Source organism: Urocampus carinirostris, chromosome 1, assembly GCF_059441175.1.
Source record: "Urocampus carinirostris isolate Australia breed hairy pipefish chromosome 1, RoL_Ucar_1.0, whole genome shotgun sequence".
In the NCBI taxonomy this organism is placed as follows: domain Eukaryota; kingdom Metazoa; phylum Chordata; class Actinopteri; order Syngnathiformes; family Syngnathidae; genus Urocampus; species Urocampus carinirostris.
Window position 1 is genome coordinate 28,561,450 of NC_142349.1, and position 26,619 is coordinate 28,588,068.

At 41.1% G+C, this 26,619-nt stretch overlaps 1 protein-coding gene across 2 annotated transcripts in view; it reads left to right on the forward strand.

The window, feature by feature from the left end:
- pvalb6 (parvalbumin 6) overlaps window positions 1-26,619 on the forward strand; it is a 47,481-nt gene that overhangs the window by 10,945 nt on the left and 9,917 nt on the right. The window contains exon 2 of one of the 2 annotated variants that reach the window (XM_088333562.1): window positions 5,750-5,806. The exons of the other annotated variant lie outside the window; for it this stretch is intronic. The gene's annotated coding sequence lies outside the window, so the exon portion shown is untranslated. The remainder of the gene's footprint in view (window positions 1-5,749; window positions 5,807-26,619) is intronic. 2 annotated transcript variants of the gene reach the window in all.

Consider the following 26,619-nt stretch of genomic DNA (forward strand, 5'->3'; position numbering starts at 1 on the left):
GCACTCCGGTTTCCTCCCACATTCCAAAAACATGCAAGTCAGGTTAATTGGCCAGTCCAAATTGTCCCTAGGTGTAAATGAGCGAGTGAGTTGTCTGTCTCTGTGTGCCCTGCGACTGACTGGCAACCAGTTGAAATGAAATGAAATGATCTGCATTTATATAGCGCTTTTCAAGTCAATGACTTCCCAAAGCGCTTTACAGTGTGCATCACATTTCCCAATAGCGGCCTTGTATTGCAGCCATGTAAGACGCTAACCTGCTTATTGGGGGTATTAAGGGTTCAGTGTCTTACCCAAGGACACTTCGACATGAAACACAGACAAGCCGGGATTCGAACTGGGATCCCTTGATCCCAAGACGAGCGCTTTACCTCCTGAGCTACTGCCGCCCCAGTTCAGGGTGTCCCCTGCCCACTGCCCGGAGATGGCTGGGATGGGCTCCAGCACCCCCGCGACCCTACTGTGGATAAGCGGTGCAGATTTTGGATGGGTGGATGGATGTTTAGTTTTGTTAGTACATCTTTATAATTTATTCAGATGATGTACGTGTCACATCAATGACACTTGATTGATGGTTCCTGTTATTGTTGTAGGTTTGTGGAAATGGATTAAGCCGAGTAAGGCTCAGGCACCAGATGCAATCACAGTTCTACTTAGATCTTGCTTCTTCTGTGTTTAGGGGCGTGTTCCTATTTACTCTTGACCCCAAGATGGAAATCCCCACTTGCATCCTCTCCTTTTGTGACTTTATGAATGGCCGCACATCGGAGTAAATGTAACCAGGACATCCCTGACACCCTAACTGCCGCCTACTTTCCATCCTTTTGCCCTTTCTTTGTAAGAAATCCACTCAGCACCAGCAGGCCCGGGGCGAGTTTTGAGCGGCAGTATGGGGCGAGATTAAAAGTGTTGTGGGGGTTTATGCCCCCGTTGTAGTGTGTGTCTTTTTGTATGAGCATTGTAATGTGCACTGCCAACTGCTTCTCACTGCAAGGTCGGTGCCCCAGCACCAAATTATACACCCAAGTACACACACATTCAGGCATGCTGGAAGCGCTGCTAGATATGGATGCAGAGAGGGTGTCATCTGCTGCTGCTGACCGGGCATCGCTGGTGGGGTTGAAGATACAAGGCAAGACACAATTGCGCCAATGTACGGTTCGAGTTGCGCAGTCATGTGGAAATGGATGCGCATGAGCAAACAGCAGCCCACTATAAATGTTAATGGTGCAAAGTGTACGTCGGAGTCACGGTAAGTGGACAATTGCTGCCCTACTTCGTGTCTACACACAGTCTTAAGCAATCATTTACCGGTACATGCAGTACTTGTGTTGTGATGCATGAAATTGTAAAAACTTTGATGACATGGAGTTGAGTGCTGGCATCCATGGTTGAACTGTTGTGAGTTAGCATATTGTATGCCTTCAGGTCACCAAGGTTGATGTTATGTGTCTTGAGAGTATTTCACTTTTTCGACCACCAACAAAGAGAGAAAATCCGTGAGCTTTCGATGTTGCCAAATCAGCCTTTTTGAAAATGTAGCAAGAGCACATTCCCTACATAAATGAGTGACTGAAATTTTAATTAGAGGTGGGCAATACTGGGAATTTTGCTATCTATCGGATCAAAGGAAATTGTTAGTCTTTGCGAGAAAGGATCCAGGCGCGGACACAAGCGGCATATTGAGAGTTTTAATGGGGAAGGGGGATTAAATATATGGCGCTCCAAAGAGTAAGTAAAAAGGAAACTATGAACAAAAAAATGCAGTCCATTCAAAAACGAGAATGGTAATAATGCAAAGTCTTACATACAACGCAAGTAGCTACAATTTCTTGGATGGGTGGGTTTTTTACCGTGTTTACCAATTTATTTACAAAGGGCCAACAATAGCAATAATAACAATAGCACGGCATTATCCCACGATAACTAAGTTTCTAATTTTTCGAATCTGGATGGTGAATAAGATAGCCCCAAGTCTTACCATTCATTAGAGCTCAAGATCAATTTTGGATGTTGAAGATTTCCAGAATAGCAACCTCTTCCTCATTTACTATTGGTTGCAAAGTTTGGTTCGACTAGACCTCTCCTTAGGAAACTTTGTGTAAAATACTCATTTATTTGTAGTAATGTTGTCAAATTTGAAGTGGAGCAGATTTTTGGAAAGAAAAAAATAAGTGGAAAAGAAATCTATTTTTTTGGGTGTGTGTGTGTCTTCTAATTTCCAGAATTCAGTGGCAGTAATACCTAAACAGAATTGGACTGTAGAAGAGAAAACTTCAATGTGTTAGGGTTAGGGTTTAAAAAAAAAAGACCAAAACTATACTGATACTCCAAATATTTTAAGTACTGCTTCAGTTTTACTTTGGCTGCACCTTTTTACACATTCAGGTAGAAATACATGAACTGTGACATTAACAACCCCTCCCTCTTTCCTTATCCTCACCTATTTGATTTCCCCCGATTCTGGACGTGGTCCAGAATATAAATGGTATTTTCCTTTCTTTATTTGGCCAGGTGGTAACGCAAGCCGCCTGATGGGTAAATCTTGGCGGGCAAGTAGAGAGGGAGGCTTAAATAAAGTGATGGAGCAGTTCCAGTTGCAAAAGTACAGGAGGACAAAGAGGATAGAATGAAAACATGTTGAGAAATGGAGAGTGCATTGGGTGATAAATAGGGTGAGGACAAAGGAATAGAAATGGGACAGGTATACTATGATCATAAAAATTGGGGATTTTAAATGATTATTTTAAAAAAAGTATGTTTATATATTAGCTCATGTGTATTTGATTAATAAATTAACAGTTTTTTGGGGGATTTTTTTTTCTTTTACCGCTCGGTAGCCAAGATGGTAGGGCGCCCGCTCCGAGACTGGGAGGTCGCTGGTTCAAGCCTCGGCCGAGTCATACCTAAGACTTACAACATTGGTACTCATTGCCTCCCTGCTTGGCTGCGGCTGCATCGACTCGCTACAGTTTAACTGTACGGGTCAGGTGTATCGACATTTTGTTCTGTGTGCATGGTTACAAAGAATGACAATAAAAGTAAATTCTATTCTATTCTTCTATTCTAGCACTAGCGCTAAATAATACACAATATCCCTTTAAAGATGACTATTTTATAATCTGCAATTGAACATATTATTCTGCATTCCTAACCTGACTGTTAGGGGTGGGGGTCTTGCATCACACTGCAAGGCGGGGAGGCATGACAAAGACTGCAGCATTTTCTGAAGAGCACACACCCTTAAACACACACAGAACTGCAGCTTTGGCGAAAGATAACATAAAATATTGACATGGAAATTAAACATAATCCTGCTACTGCAATTCAAGTTTGAAGTCAAGTTGGAGGACTCTTGCACTGCATCAGTGTTTGATTTGGGTTTTCTTTCACTTTTGAGAGAGTTGCCCGAGAGTTTTTTTACTTCATCAAAGAGACAGTGGGCATTATTTGACCACTAGATGTTGCTATATTATGCAGTGCAACCAAAAACAAGTGCTAAAAACCACAAGGAAGAATACAAACTACAGAGATTCAAAGTGACTATTATTTTTATTATTTTGCCAAGCTTCTCTTGAGTTTTTTTTTTCAGGTAACCGTAGCTTCAAACTGGCAGACAATTACGTAAGCTCCTCCGAGGTGAAGCTCATGCTATGTAAAATAATTTAAAATTTTGTCAAGTCCAGAACGGACACAGGACCCAACTGTGTACGTGTCTCACAAGTTTTTTTGAAGGAAGAGAAACGGTTGCACCCGTGATCCGGCAATTGCTGGACGTGGGAAGCAGGTCGCTCTGAATGCGGAAGTGGGACTTCCGTGGTGAGCGATGGTGGTGTCGGGAACAGAAAAACGGGTCAGTAACCGGGGCAGGAGAGCAAAAAAGCCGGTCGAAAGCCAGGAGTGGAGAGTAGACGTGATCAGGATCAAAAAACGGGTCGAAGCTGGGAAACAGACGGGAGCAAAAACAGTTCGGGGTCAGGGTCGATAAAGCTCGCCTAGAGTACACTGAGGTTCGCAGACGGACTGACAAAAGGTGACAGATAGACGTGGGTTTAAATAGTGACAGGGAGCCTAGCAGAGTCCGAGGCAGTTGGCGCAAAGGAGCGGGCACAGGTGAATCACATCGGTAATCATGAGATATTTGATTGTTCATGTATTTTTGGTTATTCAAATCGATATCTTTTTTTAATAAAAAATATTCTTATTTACTACAAGGGATGCTGAAGAATACATGTGGTCTCAAACAGTCCAACTTTGCCTTTGCATGCTTTTGTTTCTTTCTGTGTACATCAGTTGCGCTACTTTGATAAAACATCCCCTTTTTAGCCTCATCGTTTGTATTTTCGACGAATGGTTGCCTCAGGTTGACTTTTACCTTGCAGTGGTAAGCTTTCCAACATGAAAACCCAGCAAATGGCAAAGAAGAGGTCAGAGTCAAGCGGACCATTTAGATTACCTCCATTGTGATGATGCGGCAAAGTGCAAGGGACACTGCAGGAGAGTGGGGACACCCTTGCAGTCATCACTTGCTGGGCTTGATCATATCGAATTCAACTGGACTTTCTAAGCGATGGTAGCTGGGTGCCATCTTTGCACATTGATTCGGAAGCCCCCGCACACAGTGCATTCTAAACATAGTTTCCCCTTTCCTTGCAAATTGTGTGCCGCCTGCTATGCCCAGAATGATTTAAGAGGTTGTCCTGAAGGTCAGGGTTTGTGTAGTCAATGTGTTCACATTTGGTTTCCCCATTTCCCTTTTGGCTCTGATGCACTAATCACACAGGGTGTGTTGGCAACTAAACTTTGCTGAATCAGCGCTTGGTTTGGAAATGTGATCTTTTTATCATACGGCATACATGTGAGCGTTGCTCTAAAAATGTCCCACCTTTATACAGCAGATTTTAAAATGTTTAACTTTAAAAAAATGCAGGCAGATTTTTATGATTTATCTTTGGTGGGCATGTAAATCAAGGTTGAGTGTCTATCACTATCAGATTCATTTTTTTTAGCCCACGGGTGTCAAAGTCCAATAGACGGTGGGCCAAATATAAAAAGTGGCCACAAGCCGTGGGCCGCAATGATAGAATGTTCTATAGCATATGAATAACCTATATTTTATGTTGCCAATATCAGTGTATTATTTATTATTGCAACATCCATTGCAGCCTGGTCATCCTGGAAGGGGGATTACCTCATGTGCGGTCCCTTCTCAAGGTTTCTTCATTTTCCTCCCGTTGAGGTTTTTGAGTTTTTCCTTGCCCTCATGTAGGTTTTAGATCAGAGGATGGTGTAATACAGTGTAATAGTCTGTGGTTCGCAATAATCTGTGGTCTGTGAAGCTCTTTGAGACTCTTTGTGATCAAGAGCTATACAAATAAACATGACTTAACTTGACTACAAACACTCCTCCGCTTACGACCATTGTACTTACAAACAACAACAAATACCCGGACATTATTGTAAGTTATATTTTGTATTGTGTGCACTTTTTTCAGAAAACAGTACATTACTGTAGTGCTTCTTTCCGCCACTACCGGCTGAAAAGAAATCAGTTTCCTCGTCCTAGTTCTCGTGTAAACATTCTATACTGTATCTCTAGTGCGCCAAGAACTTTGACATTTTAGTTGTTTAATATCTCATCCATTCAATATGGTTGGTTGGTGTAAAGAAGAGGCGGACTGTTTTTTTAAATTAAAGAGGAATAAGAAAGCTTGATGCGGTTGAGAAAATGGTTGGATTGTTTTTTTAGGCCTCTTTTTACCCCGGAGGAGGAAGTCGCCCAACTCTTGAAGCTCATCTTCCAAAAGTAAGTTAAACTTTGTATTAGCTTTGAAGAGCATATTATTTTATTTAAGTAAGTTGTTGCTCGTTTGTGGGTCTTTCCGCCTTAAGCCTCGTCTTGAGCAAGTGAAACTCATGCTTTATTGGATTGTGATTTGGAGATTGACTTGGCCATTGCAGAATATTCCACTTCTTTGCCCAAATAAACTCCTGGGTTGTTTTTGATGTAAGATTTTGGTCATTGTCTATTTGCACCGTGAAGCGCCGTCCAATTGACTCGGCAGCATTTGGACGAATCCGAGCAGAAAGTACTGCATATCTCTGTGTACTTCAGAATTCATCCAGCTACATTTATCTATTGTAATGTCATCAATGAACACAAGGGACGAAGTGCCCTTGGAAGCATTGCATGCCTGTGTTATCACACCATCACCACCATCTTCAACAGATGAGGTGTGCTATAGATCCGTTCCCTTTTCTGACCAAAATGTCTTCTTCTTATCATTCTGGTTCAGGTTTATCTTTGTCCCATTTCTCCATAGATCACTTTTCCAGAACTCGGCTGCCTTTTTTAGGTCTCTTTTGGCAAGGAAATCTGGCCTTCCTTTTTTTTGGGCTGATGATTGGTTTGGCCCTAATAGTGAACCGTCAGTATGTATTTTCATTAAGTATTCTCTTGATTGTAGACTTAGGGGTAATAACCTACTTACTAGAGAGTGTTTTTCACTTCGGGATATGTTGTAAATTGATTTTTCTTTACTATGGAGAGTATTCAGTGATCATTCGGCCCTGATATCCAGGCCATTTTTTAAATTTACAACCTTACTATCGTATTCCGTTTTTCTCTAAGCATTTCCTCTCTCACCCTTATGGATTTCATTCTTTTGTTTTAGTCTCAGGGTCATCTGCTTTTAACCAAGTAAGAGCTCATTTGAAGAAAAGATGTGTGGTCACAACAGATCCAAATGAAAAACCACACACCTACAATCACATCCAGACCTTTTCACTACTTAATTGATGACAGGTCAACAAGGAAGGGGCCTTGCGAGTCAATAACAGCCCTCGGAGTCTTTTGTCCGATTACTTTTGGTCCCTTGAAAAAGGGCTATAAAGAGTTTAAAGCGCTACAATTCCTTAAATCTTAATCACATTATTATGTGGGATGTCTCCAAGTACAGCTGAGGTTGTGCACTTCAAGCCCATTTACCAGGGGTCGGGAACCTATGGCTCGCGAGCCATATATGGCTCTTTCTATGAGAACCTGTGGCTCAGAGACAAATTTGATTGCATGCAAATTTTTCTCCATCTCGTACAAAACTTGAGCCATTAACCCTGTTCAGATACACGCAAAGCCAAACCAAAGCTGAAATAAGATGCAGTACTTCGCAGAATATATAGGACATGTTTTTCACTACAATTTACAGTCAAGGTGCCACACAAAAAACAAAACAAAAATAAAAAACACTCGTTTTGGCTATACAATGCTAAAGAATCCTTTATATAAAAGCTCACTAAATAATCTGTGTTCAGTGTTCAGATACGTTATGATGAATGCACAGAACAAACTGTAAATACGCCAAAACACCGGGAGAAAACTTAAAGTTATCTGATTGGGTGAGTGGGAGGGATGGGTGGAGCTATGCAAAAAGTGCAAGCACTCCCTCCCATCTCTTGCCCTACGCCGTCTGTGCCAAAGGTAAGCACATCAGGCTCCCTGTTTGCAGAATGTTGTGACATTTTTACAAAATAACTGCTTGCATCTGGTTTTGAAACCAATATGTATGAAAACAAGGGTCAAAATGAGTTTAACCGATCTTGAGTAATTGCAAGAAAGAGACGAGTTTAAAGTGGTATGTTATATGATTTTGGGACACGGGCTCTGGCATTATTCTCTTTTCATAATTTTTATCAAATCATCAAAAATAAATGTGCTGAAGTCAAAGCTTTTGTCTGGGGCGCGGGTTTAGCAATTTAGTAAATTTGTCTCAAAATATATGGTGTAGCTCTTTCCCAAAATAAAATTAATATATTTTGCTTTCATGGCTCTTTGAGTCAAAAAGGTTCCCGACCCCTGTCATATATTATTTGTTTTGTATTTAGAAATGTGTTTGTGTGAACAGCTGAATTTAACAAAACTTGTTTTAATGTCCAAATATATGCAGGCCTAACTGTATGTACTCTTGGCAGTCTCCTATATTGTAGTCACATTTTAAAATTGTTTTCCATAGTCTTAAGGACAAACTAATGAACAGTTATTGATTGGAACACCTCACCCTCCAGAGCACTCAAGCCTGGCCGGACGCGACAGAATCCAGCAAGCTTTACCGCATTGTCACAGATGACTGCATGGAGCCAACAATATAGGAGAGCACCTGTAAACCTACATGATCATTAGCTACAGTAAGATTCAACACTTAGTAACAAAATCCCCAAAGAAAAAAGCCATATAATTTCTTGGGGAAAAAACATACTTTTACCTGTATGATTTTTAGTCACTCGAGGTTGACAGGTATGTAAGACTTTACTTTTTTTTCAGGACATTTAACCCTTAAATAGACTACCTTACTGTATTGTGAAGGTATAGTTTCTCCCCAAATGTGTAAGACACCTGCCTACCAAGAACTGTGGTATTTTTCCTCTAATGAAAAAAAGAAAGCCAAAAGGATATCATACATCTTTTATTGTAGGGACTAAATCGTAACTGAAACACATCAATCACATTCAGATTCAGATTTACTTTATTGTCATTCGAGTACACGTGTATACAGAACGAAATGTCGATACATCTGACCCGCACAGGTTCTTTGAACGTCAGCCAGGATAGATAAGATTAACCATGTCTTCGTCAGAATTTTAGCGCAGCAGTTCGTCATCTCGCGGTTCGATGCCACTTCCAGTTGTTAAATGGTCCAGTTTATTGTCCAGAGAGCGAACGTTGGAGAGCAAAATGGATGTTAGAGGGGTTAGCCTTTAGCCTAGCTGTTAGCCCAGCCCGCTTCCTCGTCACGCCGCTGTCTTGCCACTCTGCTTCGCTGCTTTGTAGGCTGCTGGGTCTTGTTGACATAGCAGTCCGTGGCTAATAAACACTCCCGAGTGGTCGTAGCACCGAGCGCTTGATGTCGAGTGGTCGTAGCACCGAGCGCTTGATGTCCTCGTTCGGCGGTCACGCCGCTGTCTTGCCACTCTGCTTCGCTGCTTTGTAGGCCGCTGGGTCTTGTTGACATAGCAGTCCGTGGCTAATAAACACCGAGCGCTTGATGTCTGGATGATCGCATATCCAGCAAAAAAAACTGCGATCATATCTTAATCTGCAGTTCGAGCCGACTTTGTGCGCCATCAAAACTGAGTCGAAGACTGGATCTTATGGCCGACGTGTAAAAAAAAAAAACGTTGCAAGCCGATGCAGCCGCAGCCGAACAGGGCGCCGCCATGATGATGATGGAGAGTGAAAGGACATGTTGTATATGGAGACAAAGTTTTTGATATTGACACTGAGGATGTGGCAGCGAAGGTGAGTCTGCACCATCAAGAGTTCATTTATATTTAAGTCTGAGTTCATTTATTTGTACGTCTGAGGGAAGCACACAAAGTGTAATCTGTGTGAGCATCATTGCTGACTTGCAGTAACATCATAAAAAGGAAAAGCTCCTATTATTACAGAGCTTAGATATTTATTACGATAAAAAAAGGTTTGCTATTTTCTCCGATTCTTTGAGGCTTTGTATTGATTTGATAGAACTACATCCGCTATCTGGTTTGCGATTCGTTACACAAAGGCGCCTCGTAAAAAATATTTGTGTATGTGTCTTATCAAATAATAGTCTTTCATACGTGCACCATTCCACACACATTACAACATTTTTTTGTTTTAATCTGTGATCCGAGCTGGCTGATCTCGGGGTGTCACAAATCTTGCTGGAGTCACAGATCATGCCTTAAGACGGTGTTTCCCTAACATTTTTGACAAGGGTTACACTTTTCTTCATTATAAAATCATATGGCAAATCATTTGTGAAAAATGTTTGAAAATTGATTCCTGGCACCAGTTTCATGTTTACACAATTTCTTGAAAGAGAATATGTTATTAGATATATTTCCCTAGACCACTTTACATAATCTCATCTCATCTCATTAGCTGCACCGCTTATCCTTAGTAGGGTCGCGGGGGTGCTGGAGCCCATCCCAGCAATCATCGGGCAGTGGGCAGGGGACACCCTGAATTGGTTGCCAGCCAATCGCAGGGCACACAGGGACAGACAACTTGCTCGCTCATTCACACCTAGGGACAATTTGGACCGGCCAATCCACCTGAAATGCATTTCTTTGGAATGTGGGAGGAAACCGGAGTGCCCACGCAAGCACGGGGGGAACATACAAACCCCGCACAGTAAGTCCGGTAGCTGGATTTGAACCCACACAGGAGTTTCCCAAGACCTTAGAACTGTGCTGCACACGCGCTAACCACTGCGTCACCGTGCTGTCCCCACTTTACATAATGAATACAGTATACATAACCATTTACAAATTTGGAGTTGCTTAGAAATTTCCATTCTTTGAGAAAAGCAAAGTGTGATGTGCGCATTTTTTTAAATACAAATGATAATTTCTAACTTTCTCGACGTACTGAGTATACTTCTATTTATTTTGCGACTCACCAATAAAATAAATTCATGAAAAATCATACTATTGTCTGGTTGGCCCCAAACTTTTGAAGGGTAATGTACAAAAAGAAAAAAAAAATGAATCTGCTGCCTGCTACTTATTGATGATATGGATTTAGTGCAGGGGTGTCAAACTCATTTTAACTCGGGGGCCACACGATAGAACAAACATTCTGTCGAGGGTCGGACTAGTTGGTTAAAGAGAAAGAAAAGAGAGATAAAGAAATAAGAGAAGGAGGGAGGGAAAAGGAGAGAGGGGGGGACAAAGAAAGAAAAAGAGAGAGAGGGCGAGAGCGAGAGCGGGAGAAACAAAAGATAAAAAGTCGTGAGAGAGGGGGAAAAGAAAAGGAGAGGAAGAAAGAAATCCAAAGACAAATAGAAAGACAGAAGGAGAGAGAAGAGAAAAGAAAGCGCGAAGGGTATGAAGAGAAAAAGAGAAAAGAGAGAAAAGGGAAAAAGGAAGTTAGAGCAAAAGAGGTTAAAAGACACAGAGAGAGAAAAAGAAAAAGAACAACAAAGGAAGAGAAAAAGAGAGACACACAGACAGAGTGGAGAAAAGGGCTGGAAAAGAAAGAGAGAGAGAGAGACAGAGAGAGAGAGAAATAAATACAAGTACAGTGTCTTTGTGAGTTGCACCTGGCTTTGGCAACATCAAGTTGACGTATTTCAACCTGCAGCTTGTTTTTCTCTTGCGCTTCTCCGAGTGTTGTCTGCGCGTTCATTATTCCCGCTGCATGTTTCCACGTCGGTAATGTAGCAGAATTTATATGGATTGTCTACATTCTGGCATTAGTTGAAGATTGATTATATTTGGCCAAGGAAAATAAATTATTAAACCTAGGTGTTGGATGCAGATTCCACCGTGTGCCAGACTTCTGTGGTCATCACTCAATGCATTTCACCTGGGATATAAGAGCTTGGCTGCTTCTACCAAATGATCCTGTTGAAGGGTCGAAGAAAGCCACAATGAAGAGAGAGGGATAAGAGGGAGAAAAGGAGGGAGGGAATAAAAAAAGATATATTGAATCAAAGATTTACAGGCGAGGGATTACGAGATCCAAAATGTGCCGGGGAGAGGGCAATGATGAAACCATTTTGCTAACAATAATAGTATGAAATGAATGGATGGAGAGCTGAAAAGCAATGGGAGACAAAAAGGGTTGCGTTTTGGAGCCCGGGAGGAGATGGATGTCGGGCAAGCGAGATAGATGAGGGTGTTAATTTGGCTTGCGAGGGGCCGCAGCAACGAGATGGAGACCAGCATTGCCAGACAAATGGCTGAAAAGGAATTGCAGAGAAAAAATAATACAAGAAACGTAGGCTGGGACAGAAGATGAATACCAACTGTAATTAAAATAGGACAAAATAAGTTTTTAACAATTCTGAAGCACATCAAACGCATCTGGCCAAAAGTGAGTTATTATTGCTAATTTAGCTATGCATTAAAATATATTTACAGGAGAGACGCCTACCTTTAATGTACACATACACTAATATATGGAATTTTAGGGGTACATAATTATTGACAAATTTTATTTGTCTTTCCTTAACCTGCCTAGACAATTTTGATAGTCGTAATAAGATATTTATAACATTAATACGATTAATATCAAATATGTGCCTTTTAGGCAAAAAAGATTAACCTGGTGTCAGGACCAGGACAGGAAACAGGAAGCAGAACCCACTCGTGTAATGTTACTCACAGTTAATTGGGGAGAAGAGCAATGAGCGCACACTCGATCCAGGGATCGTTGGTCGCGGGAGTAGATTGATCGGAACAAGGAAGTGGTCAAAATCAAACAGATCTGGGCGAGAACAAAACAGGGGATAAACACAGGCAAAAACGGAGATTCACAGGGCTTGGCATAACAAGAGCAAAAAGCACAGGACAAAAACAAAGATTCACAGGGCTTGATAAAACAAGAGCAAAAAACACAGGCAAAAACGGGGATTCACGGGGCTTGACGTATCACAATAGAGTTTAGCAGGAGTTTCGCAGACGCTCCGACCACAGGCGACTCACAAGACAGCGTTTAAGTAGCCAGGAAGTAATCCGTCAACCCGTTTCAGCTGGTGTCCATGTGCGGGGCCAATTGGGGGCCGTGGCAACCGTGACATAACCTGGCGCCACACGGCGGGGACCAATTGGGCCCCATGGCAACCGTGACACTTGGTATTTTACAAATAAGAATAAAGGGAGGAAAACAACATGCATGTTCTTTGCTTAGGCAAGCGATTCCTAGTACAGTCATAGGGTGTTATTTTAAACAAACTATTATTGCCCGAATAAAACAATTTATATGACCTGGACAAAAAAATGATGTAACTTTCGTTAAAATTGTGTTAGCTTAGGTGGGAGTGCCAGGTTCAGACATCATCCAGGAGAAGACTTTTGGAAGTTTAGTTTGGAAGAACAATTCAACAAAGGCGACATAATGGAGAAAGATGCTTTACATTCTCTGGCTAGCACATGGCGAACACGATGACAAGGACCGGCTCGGGATAGTGCTGAAGCACAATGCAGAAGCAAGGATAAAGGCAACAATGGGTCAGTTATTTGGTCCAGGTTCGGTACACAGGAGAGACAGAAAATCAAGGAAACAGTATCTTGATCACCAAAGGTAGTTGTCGTGGTCCAGTGGCAGGCTAGGTGTCGGTGACCCGGCAAATTCACAATGGCGAAAGGGACAGTATAATGTTCGGCAGGCACAATTCGTTGTGGGGAGAGGAGGCAAGGGTCGGCACACTTAAAACAAGACAAGACCGAGACAAGACTGAAACAAGACTGAGACAAGACAAGACTAAGACAACACCGGAACAAGACAAGAATGGCACCGAACTGGCAGACATGCCCACAAACTGGAGACGCTAAATAGTGAGCAGGAGAAGTAATTCGGGTGCAATCAGGAACATTAACACCAGGTGTGAATGGAAATCAGAGCCAAGGAGGAAATGACCAAAAAAGGAAAAACAAAAGCAAGAGGGGGGGCAGGGAGAAAAACCACTTGACAGCCAGACTGTGTGCTTAGTCCTTGTGTACACCTCACATAAATCTCCAACATTTTTTATGTGTATGTCAAGTGCATGGGACTTCAAACTTTGCGATCATTATCCCCGCTTAACCTTTGACTGTTTAGGTAACGGAATGTAAGTAGGACGCATGGCTGGAAACAATATAGCCAAAGTTATACAGGCTCAGAATGAGCTTCTTTAACTACAAAAAAAGAATAATGGCAGACACTCGGCTGCAAATCGCTCCAGTGAGAGCTAAAAATCACAACAGCACCACATCCATCAGCAAAAGCAGGGATAAAATGCTCAGGCCCCTAGACCGGACTCATTCCCCAACATGGCTGCACCAAGAAATTCTGTTCATAAAAGTTATGAACAGAATCGGTGACAAAGGGCAGCGGAGTCCAACTCCCATTAGAAACAAATCCGGTCTACTCCCAGCAATGCGGACCAGACTCTCGCACTGGGCATACAGGGACCGCACAGCCCGGATAGGACTGTGCGGTACTCCATACTCTCGACGCACCCCCCAAAGGGCTTCCCGAAGAACCCGGTCGAATGCCTTCTCCAAGTCCACAAAACACATGTAGACCGGATAGGCAAACTCCCATGCACCCTCAAGGACCCTGCAGAGTGTGTAGAGCTGGTCCACTGTTCCACGGCCAGGACGAAAACCACACTGCTCCTCTTGAATCTGAGTTTCGACTTCCTGACAGACCCTCCTCTCCAGTACCTCTAAATAGGCCTTACCAGGAGGCTTAATTGTAGTTTTTCATCATTCAATTTTGAATAGAAGAGATCAGGATCCCATTTAAAACTCACCCAGGTACCAAACAGAGATACAATTCTATAATAAACAGTAATCCGTGATGTTTAACTGTTCAAAATAAAATAACTGATGATTAATCATTTGTAAAAAATAAGGCTTTTAATTATTCAGATACATTTCAAAACAAACGTTGGTCCTGTCATAATGAAACACGGGTAAAATTCATCGCTTTGACACATTAAACAGACAGGGCTCATTTTTTTCTTAAAGCAAGCCCAAAGTTTTGTTCAGCGTTCTGCTTTGAAATCCATCTTCACGGTGCTCCATATCTGAGGAAATTGTTTCGCTGGGTCGGAAGCCTTTTCCATGTAACAGTCTGTCAAAGACGTTTTTCCAAATGGAAACTGTCTAACCTGCATTCACCTTACAGCAGTATGTATCAAATTGGCTTTTACCTTTGATTTTGTAATGTTTACAAAATAGATTTCAAGACATCAATTTATATGCTAATGTTCAATACAGACATCCTTTTTTTTTGCATATAATATATAATATATCATCGGGCAGCACGGCGGCGCAGTGGTTAGCACGTGTGCGGCACAGTTCTGAGGTCATGAGATGAAAGCTTCCAGTGCGGAGTTTGGATGTTCTCCTTGTGGAATGTGGGAGGAAACCGGAGTGCCCGGAGGAAACCCACGCAAGCACGGGGAGAACATACAAACTCCGCACAGGAAGTCTGGAGCTGGATTTGAACCCACGCAGGAGGTTCCCAAGACATGAACTGTGCCGCACATGCGCTAACCACTGCGGTTGTACTGATGATTCCCTGTGACACAATGGAGTCAAGTGATTAGTTTTCAATCTGTAGTGCGCAAACATTTTACTTCCTTTGTGTAGCTTACAAAACTTAATCAAGAAAATATGTAGTTACTACCCAAAAAAATGATTGTTTGGACGTTTAATTTGTGTAGGATTGTACAATTTTTCCTGTTATGTTTGATCTATTTTGTACAGTCACAAGCAACCCAATTATAGGAAAAATCCTCCATGAATTTGATTCAGTATTAAAGGGATAGAGGGGCGTAATCCTCTTGCAATGCAAAGACACACCGGCCACACCACACATTTTACATTTGCAAGGTCTCACATCACCTTCACGGCAAGTTGACAAAACGAAGAAGGAAAACAAGTGAGACCTTAATAAGAGAAATGGGCAGGAGCCAGCGAATAGATATAAAAATGTGCATCCTCTCGACAAGGGAAGCGGAAACATAGTTTTCACTTTGACAGAGGAGGAAAAGATGTGAAAAATAAACAAGATGGAACAACCCGCAAGAACGGAATGAATGAGGAAATGAATGGACAAACATACAAAATAAATAGAGCCTTTTCCATCCGTCAATGAAAAGCAATGTATCATTCCTACGCGTGAAATGGCGGGCAGCCTCTGGCTTGTTTGTGCTTGGTGACAAACTGTCACGTCTGTACTGTACTTGAGGGAATTGAGCGTTTCTTCTATCTGAAATGAGGCTCAAGAGCTAGGATTAAAAAAGCTTCACACGCTTGGATTGAATGCAAATCTTAGGCGGATCATCATATGGGCTACATGTGGAGTTTGCATGCGCTCCTAAAGCTATTCTGCATTATTCTCTTCCACATCCACGAAGCCTTTCTACTTTTTAGCGGGAAGTGTGTTTGAACCTTTTTTCACACCAAACCTATCAATATGTTTTTGATATAATCACATTCTCATCATCAGCAATTTATGACTCTGGCCACTAGTCTTTCCAGCTCATTTCCGTCTCTCTGGCATCACTTGCCTCTCAGCGTTAGCTCCCATGTCCATCCGCCCTGCTTTTCCTCCCGCTGCTCAACTCAGCTGTCTGATACCCCATCAGGACCTTTCAACACACTTCAACATCCTGCTTCAGTCACTGTTGGGTGTGAGATGTGATTTCAAAGTCGGAAACGGATTGTGGGGAGCCAATGGGTGAGTGAAGGGGGTAACGATTTAACTTACCAACAAAAAAGCAAACCGACTTCATGCTGCATCAAAGCTTGAAAAACCGCAAGACACAAGTTCATCAGAATTCTGATAGTGAGTTATGCTTGCGCTGCGGTCAGAGTTAAAAACAGCAGAACAATTCAACATTAGCAGTACTCCCAAATTATTAAAAAGAAAAAACAAGAGGAAATTGTACATGATTTATATGTATATATATATATATATATATATATATATATATATATATATATATAGCATGCATATGGAGTTTGCATGTTCTCCCCGTGCTTGTGTGGGTTTCCTCCGGGCACTCCGGTTTCCTCCCAAATTCCAAAAACATGCAAGTCAGATTAATTGGCCGGTCCGAATTGTCCCTAGGTGTGAATGAGCGAGCGAATTGTCTGTCCCTATGTGCAACTGCGACTGGCTGGCAACCAGTTCAGGGTGTCCCCTGCCCACTGCCCGAAGATAGCTGGAATGGGCTCCAGCACCCCCGCGACCCTACTGAGGATAATCGGTGCAGATAATGGATGGATGGCTGGATGAATGGGTCTGAAACACAGAAATCAGGAAAGGGAACAATACTTTTTCACAGCACTGTACATGATGGCATTGATACGGTGATAGTGGCCTGGACAGGGTCACCATGGTCTACGTAGAGACTAATGTTTTTATTCTTGTTTAAAACATCCGCAACAAGCGGACGAGCGCGGATAGCAAAAACTGTTTATGTGTGAATGTGCAAAAAGATATCCGGGTTTAAGCGCTGGCCTGAAGCTGACAGCAGCACATTATCTCGGGACAGTTCTATGCCCGAATCCGACCCAAACCCTACCCAGGTGGAGGGATTTGTACAATAACATCTCTCCTCCTTACAAATAAATTATGAAAATTCGTTTTGCTTTGGGCTTGGTCCCTCAAGTCAAGGTAATTTTTTCTGCTCGGGCTGGGCCAGGCTGGATTTTTTAGTCCCAATCTTACCTCTAACTGCCGCCTCTTAAGTGAACACGGCAACAATTCAAGGGAAGTAATTTTTGTCCCGTCTTTCCTTTCACCAAGAATAAATTTGCTTGAGTTCTTTGCAGTTACAAATACTAAAGGGTTCTCTAAGCTTTCTATAATGAAATAAGGGCCTGACACAGTCACCGGGGAACCTCTAATAAGACTAACAAGTCATGTCAGAATGAGACATTAGCGCTGAGCGGATCGATCCGGACCATATTAAAGTGCATTATGCTCTCTCCGTTATAAACTCCTTTATGTCAAACAAGTGCAGTTATATTGTGTGCATTGAATGTCAAGTTCAATATTGACCACTTCACTCGGAATCTAACAGCACTGCACTACAAAATGCTCACTTTTCAGCCCCATAACTGTATTAAAGAAGACTTATTAAAAGGTATAGAATGTTTTTTTAAGTGAGGGTGGTAATTGAATGATTGATACCGTGTATATATATATATATATATATATATATATATATATATATATATATATATATATATATATATATATATATATATATATATATATATATATATATATATCTCATCTCATCTCATCTCATTAGCTACACCGCTTATCCTCAGTAGGGTCGCGGGGGTGCTGGAGCCCATCCCAGCAATCATCGGGCAGTGGGCAGGGGACACCCTGAACTGGTTGCCAGCCAATCGCAGGGCACACGGGGACGGACAACTCACTCGCTCATTCACACCTAGGGACAATTTGGACCGGCCAATTCACCTGAAATGCATGTTTTTTGGAATGTGGGAGGAAACCGGAGTGCCCGGAGGAAACCCACGCAAGCACGGGGAGAACATACAAACTCCGCACAGGAAGTCTGGAGCTGGATTTGAACCCACGCAGGAGGTTCCCAAGACATAAACTGTGCCGCACACGCGCTACCCGCTGTGCCACCGTGCTGCCCCTATATATATATATATATATATATATATATATATATATATATATATATATATATATATATATATATATATATATATATATATATATATATATATATATATATATATATATATATATATATATATATATATATATATATTTATATATCTCATCTCATCTCATTAGCTGCCCCGCTTATCCTCAGTAGGGTCGCGGGGGTGCTGGAGCCCATCCCAGCAATCATCGGGCAGTGGGCAGGGGACACCATGAACTGGTTGCCAGCCAATCGCAGAGCACACAGGGACAGACAACTCGATCGCTCATTCACACCTAGGGACAATTTGGACCGGCCAATCCACCTGAAATGCATGTCTTTGGAATGTGGGAGGAAACCGGAGTGCCCACACAGGAGGTTCCAAAGACCTTAGAACTGTCCCGCACACGCGCTAACCACTGCGCTGCCGTGCTGCCCATATATGTATATATATATATATATATATATATATATATATATATATATATACATATACATATATATATATATATATATATATATATATATATATATATATATATATATATATATATATATATATATGTATATATTTACATCCATGTTTTTGTTTGTCTGTTTGTGTGTCTTTGCACTAAAGAAAATGGGGAATCAGTAAATATTGTACTGCCATCTTTAACTGGGAGTCAGGTCGGTTACCCTAGCTACGGTTTGTAACCATTTTACCCTAGTTATGTGTTAGATGTACTTCTTTAAATAAAGTTGTTCGAACAAATTTTGCTTAATGAAAGCCAATTGCACTACTACACACTAATAACACAAGTTTGGGTTAAAAAATGTACCAACCCAATACTTGGGTTGATTAGAACCAACGTTCATAGTTGTTTTAAACTGATTGTTATATGATATGGGGGGTTTTGATCAGGAGAAAGTGTATTTTTGTTTTGAACTAGCACCCCCCCCAAATGGTCTCATTTTATACCATACAATTTAATCATTTTGTTTAGAGTAACTCAAACATTGGCCTATGGCTAAGCCCTGCCCTCAAACGCAATGAGCCTATTCGAGTGCGTATTTCCGTTGAAGTGCGTTCCAGTTTGTCTGTTTTTGTTCGTTTCTGTGTGTTTTTTTTCTTACATTTCAAACTTTAACAATGTGCATGCTATTTGCTTTCATTGAGCGAAATTTATTTGAAAAATGTTTTAATTTTAGAAAGTACATCTGAAACATAACTGGCAAATATGGTTACAATTCATCGCTATTTCTTATTTTTTTAACAAATCATGCAGTCCAATGCAGACACGTCTGGTTGCTTTGTCTGGTACTGACTTTTTTATTCATTATTTTTATCAAGTCAAGTCAAGTCATGTTTATTTGTATAGGCCTTAATCACAAGAAGTCAAATGGCTGCACAGACCACAGATTATTGCAAACCACAGACTATTATTACACCATCCCCTAATCTAAACCCTACATGAGGGCAAGGAAAAACTCAAAAACCTCAACATGAGGAAAATGAAGAAACCTTGAGAAGGGACAGCACATGAGGTAATCCCCCTTCCAGCATGAGCAGGCTGCAATGGATGTTGCAATAACATATAATACACAGATATTGTCCACATGAAATATAAGGTTTAGAATATAAGTGTGTTTTAAGCCTAGATTTAAACAGGTCCACTGAGTTTGCAGATCGAATCTCAAGGGGCAGAACATTCCACAACACCAGGGCCCGAATGGAGAATGCTTTCAAACCTGTGGTTCTCTTCTTAGCTTTTGGATCACTGGTACACCAGCATTTTAAGCACGAAGGCTCTGGACCGGAACATAGGGGGAAATTAAATCTGAAAGATATGAGGGAGCAAGTCCGTACAGGATTTTTCATAATACTAACAGAACCATCAAATCACATCTTAAACTAACAGGGAGCCAATGCGGGTTAGCTAAAATCGGGGTAATGGGATCAAACTTTTTTGTCTTAGTTAAAAGTCTCGTTGCAGTATTTTGTACCAGCAGCTGACTCTTGATTTTGGACTTCGGAAGACCGGAGAAGAGTACATTACAATAATCAAGACGGGAGGTAACAAACACATGGATTATTATCTCCGCATCGGACTGGGAGAGCATAGGGCGAATTTTAGCAATGACGAATTTTATTAATGTTGCAAAGATGGACAAAAGGCTCTTCTAGTAGTATTCTCAACGCGTGTTTGAAAGGACAGATTGGGGTCAAATGCGACACCTAAATGTTTGACTGATATTGTTTGTCAATATTCAGAGGAGTTTTTAAAAACATTTTACAGCATTTAGATGGACCTATAATTAACATTTCAGTCTTTTCACAGTTGAGGCTCAAGAAGTTGAGTGACATCCATCTTTTTATCTCAATGAGGCAGACCTCTAAATTTCCACAGTTTAGTGGGGCAGAAATAGTTGAGTGTCATCTGCGTAGCAATGGAAACCGATATGATACTTGCGAACAATATTTCCTTATGGAACAATGTAAATGCTGAAAAGAAAAGGGCCAAGTAGGGAACCCTGTGGAACACCACAGGTTCAGATGTCATTTCACCATATTTGGCACAATGTGTCCTATCTGAGAGGTAGGATCTGACCCATAAGTGGACAGTTCTTGAGAGACCAATCAATTTTTCCACCGGTCTAGTAAGATATTATGGTCCACAGTGTCAAAGGCAGCAACGGGTGGGAATGGTCCCAACAAAAACACCTTCCTTTTCCTAAGAATAGGCATTGCCATTGTGGCAAAGGTTAGATATATTTGTATTTATGCCTAAAGTGAGAAGGGGTAAATATTCATAATTGTTCTCCTTTAAGAATGTTTAGCTTAACAAAATTCACTAAACAATAGAAAACAAAATCAAAGTTACCCTTACACAAGGAAAAACATCACTTTTTAAAGCCCTTTTTCAAGTGGTGCCCCAACCTCGAATGCTAATGAAAAAAAAAACTGATTCTCGCTCAAGACCACAAAGCAATTCAGTGTCCCTTAGTCAAATACTGTATTTGAATATACCCTCTGAGAAGGGGCTGATTGACTTGCTGATGATGCTTTTGCAGCGGCTACATTTTTCCGTTGGTTGCTGTGCATCCTTCATTGATCAGCTTGAGACCCCCGTCAGAATTAGTTTAACAGCGGAGATACAAAAAGAATGATTTTTGGGTACCTATAATATCATCCCCCCCACCCTCTCGTTCTCTTTCCCTATATATGCTAAATAAATAATTGCAAACTTGATCATCTGATTGAAACCCGAGGGTAGATACAAGGCTCATTTCATTTTGGTTTTGTTTAATGTAATTGATTAATGATATCCGCTGTTTGGCTTTACACACAAACGAAGATAGTTTCCCCCAAACGGAAATAACTTTAAGATGTAATAAAGACGGCGTACTGCACGATACTTAATGCGTCTTAATGAAGCAATCAATAAACAGAAGAATAAACCGGCTGAACTTGCAGGTGCAACGTTCTCTCTCCTTGACTTTGTTATTACACTAATGCACTTGTAAATCCTTGCATCTTGTTCGAGGTCACTTAAACACTTTGCCCTCGTTCCATAAACGTATGACAAGGAGTTTCCGTGGCCCGGGACTGAGTGCGTAGAGTTCATTGAGCTAATGTGCAGCTATGGCGTTTGTACACGCTGCTCATGTCAGGAGGTCCGAGTGAGGGTTGGGATCATCTCACAAATGGCTGTTTAACGTTGAAACGCAGGCACAAACACGCAAACCGCAATCAGAGAGTATGACTGTGTTGTGGGAGCGATTATAGGGCAACAGGGTGCCATTTTTGTTGTAAAAAGACAAATCGTCTGTCAGGGAAGCAATTGTAAATGTAACAAGAAGTAAAGGAACGCATTCGAAATGACTTAAAACCCTGACATTTTACTTCATCAATTTGATGGAACTGAGTGCATCGTATCAATAATGCAATGAAATGGAGTCCAATAATATTTAGCTGCAACAAAAATACCCAAAATAAGTCGCAGGACATATTTTCACGGTTTTGTGTGCACGTTTAGGGTGGTGGTAGACCTAGGAAAGAGGCTGTTTCTGAACTTGTTTACCCATTTCTTGAAGGACCTGTAGTGCGTACCAGATGGCAACAGGTCAAAGATGGCGGCTAGGGTGGGAAAAGTTTGTTTTATAATGTTGATGACTCTGCTGCGGTATCTCAAGCTGGCAATGTTCTCTAGACTGGGCAGAGAGCAGCCAGCAGACTTCTGGGCAGTGTTGATTGCTCTCTGCATATTTTTCCTGTCCGCTGCCATGCTCGCAGCATACCTCACAGTGATGCTGTATGCCAGAATGTTCTCCACTGTGGCTTACTGGAAGGACACCAGTGATAATGTTTTAAGGAGCTGTATGGATGGGGGACATGTTACCCTCTGCCACAATCTTCTTGCTCAAAGTCATGATTGCAGCTTTAGGAAAATCGTTCGTGATGTTCGTGCAAGTACGTACATTTCTTAGACATGCTCATATTACTTCTGCTGTTTTTCATCCTTTTGAGGGTTTGGGTTGGCGTTTTGACTCTACTAGATGCATGCCTATTCTTACTTTCCCCATTTTCATGCTACACTGACAATTAGAGATAAAATACAAACTTGGGGGGATAAGCATGACATTACTACCCAAGGAAGCAACCCCCCCATTCTTCCAACCTAATGTATTCTGTCCTGAACAGCTTTGCTTAAAATAATAGAAAAGCATATAACCTCAATGAAAAATAAAGCCCTTTGAACTCAGTTACTCCTTGTTAACATATACTTAATAAATGAAATATTTAACTTCCATCTTTTTAAGGACACCTCAAACGATTCACCCCGCCTTTAATTGTGTTCGCAATTGGGGAGTACTGATCAAAATGTGGGTGACATCCCCAGCACAGCGCTCGATAACTGACCTGCGTGATCCTGTCAGTGCGTTCGACATCTCTCTATCTAAATTACAGAAGGGAAACCCCCGTTCACCTGCACAGCCCTCTGCGTTTCTCGGCCGACTGTCAAGAAATCAACGCTCATGTGCACAAAGGTTGAACTGTGCGTCTATTTTCATGATGGCTGAAAGCAGCTTGAATGAATGAATTCACTGAATTGATTTTTAAAAAAAAAATTGATAAGTTAAACCCCTGCTGAAAATGTAAACATACATTTTTCAATCGGGGTAAACGGTTTGTTCATTTTTTAAACGCATTCTGAAATTAATCACCGTTCCTTTTCCTGTTTTGTTAGCAAAACTGGGGCTTGCTAGCGAGCTAGCATAGCTTCCTTAGGAGGGATGGATGATATTAAAATTCTGCAGGTGTCACGAAACGGAACGAGACTGTCTTGAAACGGGTCGGGAAGCAAGAAGTTGGAACTCATTTGCGTAGACGATCTGTCACTTTCATTGAAAAAGAAAAGTTGTCCAACACACAAACGGACCAAAAATAAAACAAAGCAGGCTCAAATGCAGGCAAAATTACAGACTAGGCATTTAACGGGATTAAAGAGAACTTGCAGGAATCTCTCAGAATGTTACACCGAAGTGCAACAAAGTCCAACAAGCACGACAAGAATAAACAGGTATCAAACAGGCATGAACAGGTTTTCAACAAAAGGGGGCTCAGTAACATATCTGGAGTTTGGCATCAAGAGTTTTTTCTGTACTGTATTCCTCTCCTGATCTTCTTACAAGTCGAAATCTCATTCCTCATTTTGAGTGTCTACTACAGTATAAACTTATCAGTGCTCATACATATATTAGTCTGTTCATCCTTTTTTCCATCCAGCATTACTCATTGAGTTTTGTACCAAACTTTGAAAAGTATCCTCTGAAATTGCACTCTGAAAGACCCAGCAGACAACAGACACACGCTCACGCTCAGAGTTTGTGAATCATTGACATTAGTATGCTACTCAGCCCACAATGAACAAGCATATTCATTTAAAACGACCTGCATGGGAGTCCCATAAGAAATCACACCAATCGTAACCTTTACAATGATGGTGACGCGGACATAATCAAACAATGCGAAGCGCTAGGACAATTCGGCCGCAAATTAGGATGTTGTTTAGCTACAAAGCGATTGTGTTGATTAAGTATGTGATGTAGCCATTGATGTCGAAATAAAGAGGCTATGAAAGGCGTCCTCTTTGTCTTCAGTGGCACCCCCCGTTACTTCCTTCTGATCAAGAGTCCTCCAAGCAATTGAGCAAGAGCAACCCTCATTGCTTATGTAGATTTGTCAGCAGAGCTGCCTTATTTTCTCTCACTCATCCTTGTCATCCCTCATTCCACATTCCGCCGAGGAATCGAACAATGACCTCTGCATTGAAAAGCGCCTCGCCGGCCACATCTCTCCCTTTTTAACTTCCTACCATACGTCAACTCCCTCCACTTTTAATCTCTTCAATGTCATTTCCTTTTTCATATTCCGTCTTTCATTACCATCGTGGCAGGATTACCTGTCAGTACTTCATCCTGCTGTCACAAGGCTGTGAGAGGCATGCCTATAGTAGCAGCAATAACAAGATGGTCCCAGTGTTTTTTGTTTGGATGACAGTGCCAATAAACTGCTCGGAATTTTCAGAGAACATCCTAATTTGAGGCACCAGCTGGTAAGGGGACAGGTGGAGTGATGACAGTGTGATGGGGTTGAAATGATTTGATTGCCAATTGGTCCAGATGGACAATGCATCGATGTGTTGTACAAATAAGAATCATATGGAATAACGATTACACAACAAAAACAGGTTTACTCTCTATATATGCAAAAATTACTCTTTCCCTTTTGGATAAACTTTGAGGTTAATTTCACATGGCCGGCCTTGTTATTGGACAATTGCTTTTTGGCATAACTTCTAGGGTGAATTCTATCCTCTATGATTACCCCACTAGAGGGTACACAAATGCATTGTTGTGCAAGAGTTGTGGACATTGTTTTATCCACTAAAAAACCCACTTGTTATTATCTGCACCCATAATAATTCACAACATGTATAGCCACGGAATACTGATTCCTTTCTCTCAATGAAAAGTATTTGCGTCCTTTGATGTAGCATAGTCATCTTTAAGTCTTTAATTGGTCTTTTGAGCAAATAGCCATTCAAAAAATGTATTTGTACTAAAAATTCCTTACAACTTAGTCTTAAACTACAAAACATTTATTCCAACCTTTATTCTTTATATTGACGTACTGCAAATTAAGATAAAAAACATGTATATTGTGAGATAAACATAGCAAACTGCTGTTGCTACTGTAAATAATCCGAAAACCACTTCAAGGCTGAAGCACTTTTATCAGGGTGAATGGAAACCAAGCTATGCCAAGCCACATTTTGCATATAACACGTTTTTCAATATACATAAACAATTATGCAAGTGTCTAGACATTTTAATAATAATAATAATAATAATAATAATAATAATAGAAAAAATGATAAATAATAATAAGAATAATAAAGAATTGGACGTGAAAATTTTAATTGGCTTCATTCAAACAATAAGTTGACTGACACAAGCCTGACCTCTGAGGTGGGAAGTCAAGAGAAATATATGGCAGTTGTCATAAGCCAAACAAAAGTTTTGAAGGTATTTAGTTGCAATAATTTGCAAGAGGTCATAATAAGCATTGTATTTCTAATGGATGGCAACCAAAGAGAAAGCACGTCCACAAGGTTTAAATATGTTAGTAGAGATGCTAAATGCTTTGAAGCAACCGTTAAATGAAAAGAGAACGCTTCAATTAAAAGTACAAAGAAATGAGACAGAAACAACTCTATGAAAAAAAGAGTGGCGGCATGATGGTGCTTTGGAGGGGAGTTGAGATAATCATTTCAGAGGGGGATTAGATCCCGTGGGTGAGAGAATAGGTAAAGAAATCCAATAGCTACAAGGGAGGAAGGGCGGAACAAGGATCCGCATCATCAAAACAGGTCAAGTCAAATGTACTTGAATAGCCCTAATAACAGAGAGAGTCTCGAAGGGCTGCACAGACCACATTTATGATATTTACAACATCCTCTGATTTAAAACCTACATGGGGCGAGTAACAACTCAAAAAACCCCAGTGTGAGGAAAAGTGAGAAACCTTGAGAAGTGACCGCCCATAACTTTGCCCTCCTTTGAGGACAAGCACGTTGTGTGGGAAACAACAGACATAACGTAGTCAACATAAGCAACACTCATACATAATAACTAAAATTATGCATAAGTACAACAGGGCAACACAGCTTTCCATTCCATAAAGCTGGTCGATGCAGTGGGCTCAGATGATGGCATGCACCAAGTCCAGGTGCTGGTCCACCCTTTAAGAATACATTCAGTGTTTCCCATACCATAGAAAGTCTCTGGTGGGCCTCCAGGACTTAATAAATCCCGCCAGATTCTCATAAAGCTGTATTATTGGAAAAAAAAAAATAATACAATAAATATATCCATCCATCCATCCATTATCTGCACCGCTTATCCT